Raw genomic sequence first — 12,435 nt, 5'->3', positions numbered from 1 at the left:
CACCACATAAGCAAAAAGAAAAAAGCCAGAAGTGGTGCTGTGGCTCAAGTGGTAGAGTGCTAGCCTTGAGCTGAAGAGCTGAGGGACAGCGCCCAGGCCCCGAGTTCAGGCTCATGCCCGGACCCCCCAAAAAAAATTGAAATAGAAGATGCTTTATAAAACATAGGTTTAATGTTATCATGGTAGGAAAAATACATCTGGGAAGTTGGCTTTGTAAGTATATTTTGTTGTGAATATTTGAAACAGTTTTTAGAAATTATTATTGGAGATAGATTAATGAATCATGAATAGAGTTTGGCTTTCAGAATAAATAAGTACAATTTCTCTGTCACTCAAAATTGTTTCACATATTCTTCTTTTTTTGGGGGGGGTCTGGTCGTGGGGCCTGAACTCTGGGCCTGGGCACTGTCCTACTTGAGCCACGGCACCACTTCTGGCGTTTTTCTTTTTGCTTATGTGGTGCTGAGGAATACGAACCCACGGCCTCGTGCATGCAAGGCAAGCGCTCTACCACTGAGCCACCTTCCCAGCCCCTAGAGGTTGTCTTTTTAACTTTGTTGGTTGTTCTCTTTACTTTATAGAAGCCTACTTAGCAAAAAGAAAAAAGCCGGAAGTGGCGCTGTGGCTCAAGTGGTAGAGCGCTATCCTTGAGCTGAAGAGCTGAAGGACAGCGCCCAGGCCCAGAGTTCAGGCCCCACGACCGGACCCCCCCCCAAAAAAAATGTTTTAATGGTTTTTCCTTTTCAGGGTCTTTTGTATTGTATGTTTTTTTTTTCCTGTTTCATTGACTCACTCTAGTTAGCTAGATGCTGATAATTTTAGCTCAGCATGGCTGCTGTGGATTCTTTTTTGGGGGGGGGTCCAGTCGTGGGGCCTGAACTCTGGGCCTGGGCGCTGTTCCTCAGCTCTTCAGCTCAAGGCTAGCGCTCTATCACTTGAGCCACAGCGCCATTCCGGCTTTTTTCTTTGGTGCTGAGGAATCGAACCCAGGGCCTCAGGCATGCAGGGCAAACGCTCTACCACTGAGCCACCTTCCCAGCCCTGTTGTAGATTCTTAATTGATCTGACACATTAAAAAACCTAAGTCTGGGGGCTGGGAAGGTGGCTCAGTGGTAGAGCGCTTGCCTTGCATGCCTGAGTCCCTGGGTTCGATTCCTCAGCACCACATAAGCAAAAAGAAAAAAGCCAGAAGTGGTGCTGTGGCTCAAGTAGTAGAGTGCTAGCCTTGAGCTGAAGAGCTGAGGGACAGCACTCAGGCCCAGAGTTCAGGCTCCACAACTGGACCCCCCCCCCAAAAAAAAAAAAACTAAGTCTGAGGGTGAGTAGAGTTTTAATACATTTGAGATCCTGGGTTTGATTCTCAGTGCAGCAAAACATAATTATAATCATTACTTGATCTCTTCTGTATATAATGACTTTAACATTTCTGAAAATCATTTGTTCCCTATCTTTGAACTTTTCATTAGTGCAATCAAGCATCTCAAACTCTCTTGATGTCACCTGTCTTTCAGTAAGCAATCTGTGAGATTTATGCACATATGTATATAGGTAATATTCATTTTCACTGTCAAATGTTTCTCTATTTCATGAATATATATCACATTATCCATTCTAGTTCTATTTGACTTGCAACCTATTTGCAATTACAATACAAAATACCATCATAAAATTTCACGGATTTTTTTCATGTGTGTGCTTGGGGATTTGTTGTTGTTGTTGTTTGTAGTCTTGTTTTTTTGAGATTGTATCTCACTATGTACCTCAGATTGATCTCAAACTCTTGTTCCTTATGCCTCACCCTTCCTAAGAGATTACAGGCATTAATGACCTTACTTATTAATTTTTTCCTAATCAATGCTGAGAACTGAACTCAGAGATTCAAGTATGCAAGACAAGTGTGCTACCACTTTGTTATACTCCCAGCCCTCAGTGTAATTTTGATACTATATATGTATATATTTTGGTGGGTATAGTCCTAAAAGTAAAATGGTTCTTTATTGAGAATGTGTACATTTGATTATGTGATACAATGTCATATTTGAAAAGTTGTAACAAGGGGCTGGGAAGGTGGCTCAGTGGTAGAGTGCTTGCCTTATATGCATGAGGCCCTGGGTTTGATTCCTCAGAACCACATAAGCAAAAAGAAAAAAGCCGGAAGTGGCTCTGTGGCTCAAGTGGTAGAGTGCTAGTCTTGAGCTGACGAGTTGAGGGACAGCACCCAGGCCCAGAGTTTAGGCCCCAGGACCTGAAAAAAGAAAAGAAAAGTTGTAACAATTATGCTATTTAAAAAATAAAGGTGCAAGCTGGGTGCTGGTGGTTCATGCCTGTAATCCTAGCTACTCAGGAGGCTGAGGTTTGAGGATCACAGTTCAAAGCCAGCTGGGGGCAGGAAGGTCCAAAGCCAGCTGGGGGCAGGAAGTCCGTGAGATTCTTATCTCTAATAAACAACTAGAAAACTGGAAGTGGTGCTGTGGCTCACGTGGTAGAGCCCTCCTTGCCTTGAGCTGAAGAGCTCAGGGACAGTGCCCAAGCCCAGAGTTCAAGCCCCACGAGACCGAGAAAAAAATAAATAAATAAAAAAAATTTAAAGGTGCAGATTGACACCACATTCAGAATTTAAATACACATCTACCCTCACTGTGATTTTTTTTTGGGGGGGTCCAGTGGTGGGGCCTGAACTCTGAGCCTGTGCGCTGTTCCTCAGCTCTTCAGCCAAAGGCTAGCGCTCTACCACTTGAGCCACACCGCCACTTTCGGCTTTTTTCTTTTTGCTTATGTGGTGCTGAGGAATCAAACCCAGGGCCTCAAGCATGCAAGTCAAGCGCTCTACCACTGAGCCACCCTCCCAGCCCTCACTGTGATATTTTTAACCACTCTTCTCACTGGGTAATATTACTTTCTTGTAGATTGAATTTTTATTTCCCTGTTGACTAATGATGTTAAGAATTTTTTCATGTATTGATTGATCAGTTGGATATCTACTTTTATTATGTCCCTATTAAAGTTTCTTATAAAATTCCCTATTTTTATTTGTGTGTAGTATTTCTTTACTATAATTTTGCAAAAGACTTTTCCTATGTATTGCTTGTGTTTTTCTCTCATTTAATTATCTTTTGTTGTTTTTTGAGACAGAGTCTAGGCAGGCCTCAAACTCATGATCCTCCCATCTCAGCCTCCCAAATGGTGGGATTACAGCCATATACCCACCACATCCATCCTTAATTGTATCTTTTAGTGACCAGAATTCCTAGTTTTAGTATTTCTTGCTTTGTTAATAGTTGTTAATCTTCGTTTTTTTTTTTTGGACAGTATTGGCCATTTGAACTCAGGGCCTAACACCTGGTACTAGTCAGGGCAATAACTGAGTTTTCACTGTATTTATTTATTCATTTTTTGTTAATTTTTAGCAGTCCTAGGGCTTGAACTCAGGGCTTGAGCATTGTCCCAGAGCCTCTCTGTGCTCAAAGCTAGCTCTCTACCATTTGAGCAAGAGTGCCACTTCCAGGTTTTTCTGAGCAGTTTATTGGAGATGAGTCTCACAGACTTTCATGCCGGGGCTGGCTTCAAATGGCCATTCTCAGATCTTACCCTCCAGAATAGCTAGGAATAAATGTTTTTAGCTGTTGTTGATAATATGAAAATAATAGCTAAGCCGGGCACTGGTGGTTCACACCTGTAATCCTAGCTATTGAGGAGGCTGAGATCTGAGAGGATCACAGTTCAAAGCCAGTCTGATCAGGACAGTCCCTAAGACTCTTTTCTCCAATTAACCACAAGAAAACTGGAAGTGGTACTGTGGCTCAAGTGGTGGAATGCTTACCTTGAACTGAAGAGCTCAGGGACAGCGCCCAGGCCAAGAGTTCAAGCCCCACAACCATCACCACCAACAAAATCTTTCCTCAAGGTTAGCACTCTACCACTTTGAGCCGCAGCATCACTTCTGGGGTTCTGGTGGATAATTGGAGATAAGAGTCTCACTGACTTTCTTATCTAGGCTGGCTTTGAATTGTGGTCCCCAGATCTCAGCCTTCTGAGTATCTAGTATTACAGGCTTGAACCATTGGTGCCAGCACATAATCTACTTGTCAAATACCACTGTTTTCTTCACCCATTCATCCATGATGGACACTTAGGCTGTTTCCATATTCTGCCTATTGTTAATAGCACTGAAGCGGGATGGGAAGGTGGCTCAGTGGCAGAGTGCTTGCCTTGCATGCATGAGGCCCTAGGTTCGATTCCTCAGCTCCACATAAGCAAAAAAAGCCAGAAGTGGTTCTGTGGCTCAAATGGTAGAGCACTAGCCTTGAGCTGAGGAGCACAGGGAGAGCACCCAGGCCCAGAGTTCAAGCCCCATGACAAAAAAATAAAAAAGAGTGAGCACTGAAACAAACAAAGGAATGTTAATATCGCTTAGTGGCCTTGATTTCTAATTTTCTGAGTGTACATTCAGAAGTGGGATTGCTGGACCAACTAGTAGATTTTTTAAGTAGTTTCCAATATGTTTTCCACAGTAGTGGCAGCATTTTACAGTCCCACCAGTAGCCATACAGTGGCTCCAAATTCCTCATATTCTCACCAACACTTTTTGTTTTTCTGATAATAACCACTGTGACAGATATGAGGATGTATCTTGTGATTTTTGTGATAGTGAGCATGTTTTCATATTTTTTCCATTTGCATGTCTTCTTTGGATAAAAAATGTCTGTTAAAATAATGAGTCTTTTTAATGGGTTTATCCATTATTTGGTTATTGAGTTATATTTTTGTACTAATATATTTTGGAGATTAATCTTTTACCAAATATAGTTTTCCATATATATGGTTTTCCATCATGCCCTCCCATTCTAGAGGTTGTCTTTTTTTATTTTTTTTGGGTCCGGTTGTGGGGCCTGAACCTTGGGCCTGGGCGCTGTCCCTCAGCTCTTCAGCTCAAGGCTAGCACTCTACCACTTGAGCCACAGCGCCACTCCCGGCTTCTTTTTGTTTATGTGGTGCTGAGGAATCGAACCCAGGGCCTCATGCATGCAAGGCAAGCACTCTACCACTGAGCCACCTTCCCAGCCCCTAGAGGTTGTCTTTTTAACTCTGTTGGTTGTTCTCTTTACTTTATAGAAGCCTACTTAGCAAGAAATTAAAAATGTCACTTTTTGGGTTCCATGTTTATTAACTGAGAGTGTATTCTGAGCATATATTTTGTGTCGGGTCCTTCTGAAAATGCTTTCTAGGAATAGAGCAGATAAAAATCCCTGCCTTCTTTGACCTATAGGCATTAAACAAAATAACTAAAAGATATAGTATGGAGAGATACATGCCCCAATATTTAGAATTTACTTTATAATACCATGAAGGAAAACCAAATAAAACAAAGTGGTGAGAATATAGATTAAATAAGACTGCTAAAGCAGTGATTATTGAGGCTCTGCAATAAGAACATTAGGATTCATTGTACCATTCACACACACACACACACACACACACACACACCACACTCATTTGTAATACTTTGTAGTTAGGTAAAGCAGAACTGTATGTTAAACACATACAAATGAGGCCACACACTTACTCCTGTACTCAAATGTACAATGAAAATCATGTCTTTTAATTTCTCTCTCTCTCTCTCTCTCTCCCCAGCTTTGAACTCAGGAACTCAGGGCCTGGGTGCTATCCCTGAGCATTTTTTGCTCAAGGCTAGTAGCACTCTAGCATTATGAGTCAATCTCCATTTCTGGTTTTTGGTGTTTGTTTTGTTTTGCTTTGCTTTTTATTTTGTCAGTCATGGGGTTTGAACTCTGGACCTGGGCACTGTCCATCAGCTCTTGAACTCAAGGCTAGTGCTCTACACTAGAGCTACAGTGCCACTTCCCATTTCCTGAGTGGTTTATTGGAGATAAGAGTCTCAAGGACTTTCCTACCAGGGCTGGCTTTAAGCATGATCCTCAGATCTCAGCCTCCTGAATAGCTAGGATTACAGGTCTGAGTTACTAGCTTTTGGCAGTCTTTGATTTTCTACATCATCTTTCTTATGAGTTCCTCTGCATTTTGAGAAACAAGGAAAGAAAAAATGTAAATTTAACATAACTTCAGCCTAAATCTAGTAACTGCCTCCAAGGTGTGGGTGGGACAGACAAGTGAGGTAGTGTAAAGATACAAACTTCTATTATCTACATGAATACAACTTGCCAGGTAATTATAACATATCTGGGCCATTAAGTGCTTTCATAATATGCAAATTTGTGCTTTTTTTTTGACTATTCCACATGATCATTTTCATGTTCTCATCTTTCACAACTTTCCTCCTGCTGCCCCCTCCCCCCTATATATATATATATATATATATATATATATATATAGGTTAATTGTTCCCTAGTCTTTATCAAGGTGACACTAACAATGCTATATACAGTTTACTCTACCACTGGATATCGATTATCCCTTTTCTTTTTCTTTCCATTTATTTTCCTTTCCCTTTCCCTTCCCTTTCCTTCCTGCTCTCTCATTATTATACCATCATTAAAAGAAGAACTTCACTGACTGCCTTCATAGGGTCAGTTACAGCCTCTTTGGTCAAATTGTAACTGTGATTGTGGGTCACCTTATGCTTATCATCATCATAACACAGACATTCAGCATCTCCTTTCCCTCTAGCTCTGCTTCTATTTTTATAGTAGGTTTGCTTTCTCAGTCTCTATCTCACACACACAATTATATATTTTTTGTTGGTTTTGAGATTGAGGCCAGTCTCAATTTCATGATACTCCTATGCCACTTTCCCCCAGAGTCTATGACTTCAATTGTAGAGCTGTTTAAAACAGACATTATAAAACTAATTTTTCAATATATTTTGTTTGTGTTCAATTCTAACTCAACAATGGAAATCTGACATTTATCTTTCTAAACTATTCTCCCAGGCTCCCCTGCTCCAACCCTCCCCCACCTCTCAATGTCCTTCCTTTCCTGCAGAAACAAAATTAACCTTTTTTCTTTGGCCATCTCATTGATACTTCTCTTTGAAAACCCCTTGGCTATTGTTTTTGTTTGTTTAATCCACTCACAGCTCATTATGCTCTGAATATTTATAAAATGAAATAATAGTGGATATATTTTCAAAATGCCTTGCAAGGAATAGAAGGATTCTTGAGTGTGAAACGTTTGTTCCAGCAACCACATGCTTATAGCAAATGTATGTGCATGTGAACTCCATCAAATACAACACGTTTCCTATTGTGGTTGGTGGTGGTTTGAAAGCTCGGGTTGTTAGCAGGCCTAGCTTTTGATATGCTAAACACAAGCAAAAGGAGTTTGGGAAAACCTTTTCACTCTTGAAGTTTGCAAGACAATTCTCTTCCTAGAGAGGTCAAGAAAGTCAGCTTTTGAGTCTCAGCTAATCAGTGTCCTTTTTGGTGTAGCTTCTTTTAAGTAGTAATCCACAGTCTCCTTTTGTAAGATATTTTTAAGCCTTTGGGGAGGAAGGCTGCAAAAAAGCATCAGCATAGTATTATAAAATATCATCTTAATAAGTGTACTAATTATTGGGCTTTCATATAGATTTGTAGCTGTCTGAGCAAGGAAGGTAGTATTTTTTATTTGACCTTAAGACATCTTTGAAGAGGGGAAAGTAAATATTACTAGCAGAGTCTTCAGGCAAGCATGGGAGGGGATGCTGGTAGTTAACTAAGGACGAACAGTTTTCTCTTTAACTGATTGGGCCAGGTAGGTAGATATGTATACATATTGTGGTTTAGCATCCTCTTTCCATAATTTTAACTTAAACAGAAGCACTTTACCAGCAAGCTCCATAAGGACAGTCAGTGACTATTATATCCTTTCTACCCAGAACCAAACCTGGTATTTGTGAGTGCCTAAAACAAACAAAAAACTTAGGGGAAGTATGTTACATCTTTTAAAACACTACACTGGGAAGTAGAGATGAGTCAAAACTTGAAGCCTCATATTTTTTTTTTTTTTTCCGTTTTGGTAATACTGGGGATGGAACTCAGAGCCTTGTTTTTGGTTAGCAGGAATGCTACCACTTGAGCTTCCTGGACCAACCTAGGAATGTTCTGAATTAAGGCAACTGGGTCACTATTTTGTATCCCCACACCCACCTCTAGTATTTTGTTATAGTAACAAAAACCAGACAAACACAAGGATTCATTCTAAATAATAGGAGGGTCCTTATAGGCATAAGATTCCCAGGGTTTTAGCTCTGTGAAAGAAACCAAAGGCAAAGACCAAATTTAATATTATAGCATAAATCCAAATGGATTAAGACAGATGGGCCTAGTTGATTCTCCTCTCCTCCTCCTAGAATTTGTGGGGCAGTGGGATGGAGGGTAGTACAGGGAAATTCTTATTCAACATGAAACTGACATTTTCATCCTATGCTTTCACCCAAACCACTATTAGTCCCCATTGTTTTAACACACAAATTCAAACTCCCTCCAAGTGACACAAAAGCCCTCACATCTTAGGTCTTCCTTATTTCTCTTGTTTCTACCCTATAACATTTCTCCCTACGAGCTTTTTGATGGCAAAGAAAACCATGTTTTTTCCCATGTATCTATAGCTTTTCTGCTTGGTCTGAAATGATTTTTTTCTTTTTATGTTGATTACCTAATCTGTGGCTCATATTGAAATACGTGAGAGGGTAGGGGGACATGGGGACACCAGCAAGATGGAACAGGGAAAAAACCAAGACCTGGGACAGTCTGTGCACAATGGTAGAGAAGCCCTGTCATTACCAGTCCAGTGAACCTCTTGCCTCTGTGAGGTCAGTGAACCATCAGTGTGGGTGATCAAATGTCTTAAATTGGTTACACATGTGGTATATGATTGTGTGTGTGTGTATATGTGTTGCCAGTACTGGGATTTGACCTCAGGATCTGGGTGCTGTCCCTTAGATTTTTCACTCGACTGGTGTTTTAACACTAAGCCATAGCTTCACTTCTAGCTTTTTTTTTTTTTTTTGGTCATGGGCTTGAACTCTGGGCCTGGGCGCTGTCCCTCAGCTCTTCAGCTCAAGGCGGGCACTCTACCACTTGAGCCACAGTGCCACTTCCAATTTTCTGGTGGTTTATTGGAGAGGAGTCTCATGTACTTTCCTGCCCAGGCTGGCTTTGAACTGAAATCCTCAGATCTCAGCCTGAGTAGCTAGGATTACAGCTGTGAGCCACTGACACCCAGCAACTTCTAAATTTTTGCTTGTTAATTGGAGATGAGTCTCATGGACTTTTCTTCCTCAGGATGGCTTCAAACTAAGATTTTCAGATCTCAGCCTTCTGAATAGCTAGCCTTAAGTGAAAAAGCTAAGGACAGCAGCCTGGCCCTGAGTTCAAGTCCCTGTATTGGGGGAATGTGCTGTGATGCATATCAGAACAAGCTGAGATTTTTTTCAAATGCTACCCTAGGACCCGCAAATTCTACGTATCAAAGAGGGAGGAAGAAGAGTGTCAGGTAATAAAGTAGTTGTGAAAATAATTTGAGGAGTGATTCCTTCTGCTGTCTACTTCAACCTGCAGACAATAATCATTGACCATAGAATGTATGGTGAACCTTAACTATGAAAATTTCGTAAGTTCTGTCAAAGGACTTTGGAGAAATCTTCCTGTTTGGCAACCTGCAGCATGATACTATAGGTTAAGATTGTATGCTACAGATTGTGGCTTAAAATGGAATCCCATTCTACAAACCCATGATAAATTTGAATGTGTTCTAAGTCAAAGGTAAAGTAAACAAACCTAACCCACTGAACATCATAGTTTAGCCACATGATATGCTACAGTATGGGTTGTTTGCCTCAACATCATGTGACTGGGAGCTACATACAGATCATGTCCACTACTGAGCTGATATCACAAGAGCATTTTTACTGCATATACCCTTAGTCCAGTAAAAAGATCAAAATTTAAAATTTGTGGTTTCTACTGAATGTGTATTATTGCTGCCTTGGGAGGCTTCACATGGAGACAGGATTATAGGCATGAACCCCCAGTGCTCAGTCTAGGGACTATATTTTAATTCTTAGTGGCTACTTGTATATACATCTTCTGGGGCAAAATAACATAATTATGGGACTTAAATTTTATCTTGGCACTTAAAAGATTAGCAGGAGAGACTTACCATTCTCTGTTAAGTTACATGTTTCACTATTCTGGAAGAGTGTTTGTCAGCACATCTCCGCCTAAGAATACTATGTTAGATTTATATTCCTGTAACCAAATACCTAAAAAATAATAAATTCAAAGAATAATTTGTTCTAGCTGAAGGTTTGAGAGGTTATAGTCCATGTATTATCAGTGGGCTTCATTGCTTTCGAGCATGTAGTGAGGTAGTTTATCATGGAAGAAGAGTGTGGAAGAGCAGAGCTACTCAGAAGTAACAGGAAGGGGCTCAGGCTGAGTTAATACGCACCAAAGGCAAACCCTCAGCAACCCACTTCCTCACAGAGCCCCAACCCCCACAGATCATTGCCTCCCAATAAACTCAAATTTTGAATCCTTGAATCCATAAAAAGATTAAATCATTGATTAGGTCAGGGCCCTCATTATCTATCTCTGGAAATGATCTCTTAGATGAACAGAGGAAAGCTTTACTAATGTTCTTCTATGTGTCTCTCCATGCAATTAAGTTGAAAACCATGATTAACCACCACAGATACTCACTGGGAATTATTGTAAGTAGAATGTATCAAAACTAAAGACCCACAAAATCTTTTGATAGTCTATAAATACTGTTCTCAAAGAATATATTTTTTTCAAATGGGAAATGAAATCATAGTAAGAATCTCATGATTGATACAAATTTGTCTGTGGCTTTTACTATTTAATATCCATATTATCATTTAGCGGTTTTGGTCATGGGGCTTGAACTCAGGGCCTGGGTGCTATGCTCTTCAGTTCAAAGCTAGCACTCTACTACTTGAGCCACAGCGCCACTTCCGGTTTTCTGATGGTTTACTGGAGATAAGAGTCTCATGGACTTTCCTGCCTGGATTGGCTTTGAACTGTGATCCTCAGATCTCTGCCTCCTAAGAAGCTAAGATTACAGGTGTGAGCCACCAGTGCCAGGCTTAGCTATTATTTTTATGGTATCAGCAAGAGCTAAAAAACATCTACTCAGTGTGAATGTGAAAATTTAATTATGCAGATAATAAATTTCCAAAAATATTTCCCGCATTACCCATTGACATTTTAAGAGCTGACTTACATTTTTTTCCCCCCAATTTTTAGGTCATTCTAAAATTCTTCAGTTATAGAGTATTTTGACTTTACTTGAAATATGTCTCCAAGATTAGTTTGGCAAGACATGCTTCCGCAAAAAAAGTTGCTAGGGCTCTTATTATATATATACACACACACTACTATGAGCACAATTAACTTAAAAAGGTTGGAGCTTTCAGAGCACATGTAAAAACACTGTAATTACTTTTGTAAGACAATGACAAATGTAGTATGGATATAAATGAAGATTTTATTATCTGAATGCTTGTGACTATAACTTATCAGTCAAGGTTAGTTTTCCTGCAGCTTTTTTTTTTTAGCTTTTAGTTTTTATTTATTACTCTAACAACAAAAGAAAAACCTACAGGCACAAATTAGAGGTTCCCATAATTAAGGTTTAATATTAACAAAGCTTAAATTAGCACTTAATTCATAATACTTAGAGACTTCAGAAAAGCAGTGATTAAAAAAAACCAATCTTGCTTTCTTCACAGCGTTAATGCTATTAGCTTTAGTGGGAGGGAGAGGAGAGGGAAGAGGGGATGGGGGAAGGAAAAGGGGAGGGAGAGAGAGCTAAGGAAGTTGAGCATAGAAAGGATGATATTACATTTACTTTCACTATTCAATGACTGTAGATAGGTCTCTTATATGGGTCTCCTGTACTTTTCCCAACTTCCCAAAGCTGAGCATTCCTTGGATAAACACATTCACAGTTATACTTTGAGAGTTTTTAGAAGGCTTCGGATAAAAGTTTCTTATATAGCAAAATGATTATTTCTGCACATTACAACAAATAGATTGACTAAGGTTATCTTTCTGGTGGTGGTACTTGGATTTGAACCTAGACTGAGTGCCCTAACACTGGAGCCATCCTTTCGGCTGTTGTTTTGGTTTCAGTTCTTTTTCTATTAAGGCCTTTTTAGTTTTATTATTTCCTTTGCTCAGCCCACCACCACCACCTCTAAGCCTCATGAGTAGGTATGGTTACAGGTATATACATATGCCACAGTGATAGGCTAGAAAGTTCTAAAATTAAACCCAGGGAAGTGGAGCTCTGGGTCAAGGGGTTGAACGACAGCTTTAAGGGGAAAAAAAAAAGCTGACAGGGGGAGCTCAGGCGGTGTCCAGGCCCCAGCAACGGATCAACAACAACACCAAAAAATTAAACCAGGAAGTGGATGGTGTTTGTTATCTCAGCTATGAGGGAGGTGGAGAC

General features: G+C 40.1%; 1 protein-coding gene across 5 annotated transcripts in view; it reads left to right on the top strand.

Moving 5' to 3' along the window:
* Positions 1-12,435, top strand: part of Chd1 (chromodomain helicase DNA binding protein 1) — a 118,140-nt gene that overhangs the window by 517 nt on the left and 105,188 nt on the right. The window lies entirely within an intron of this gene.

The sequence above is a fragment of the Dipodomys ordii genome, unplaced genomic scaffold (genome assembly GCF_000151885.1).
Source record: "Dipodomys ordii isolate 6190 unplaced genomic scaffold, Dord_2.0 Scaffold59, whole genome shotgun sequence".
In the NCBI taxonomy this organism is placed as follows: domain Eukaryota; kingdom Metazoa; phylum Chordata; class Mammalia; order Rodentia; family Heteromyidae; genus Dipodomys; species Dipodomys ordii.
The sequence above is the reverse complement of the archived record's forward strand: the minus strand, read 5'-3'. Positions and strand labels throughout refer to the sequence as shown.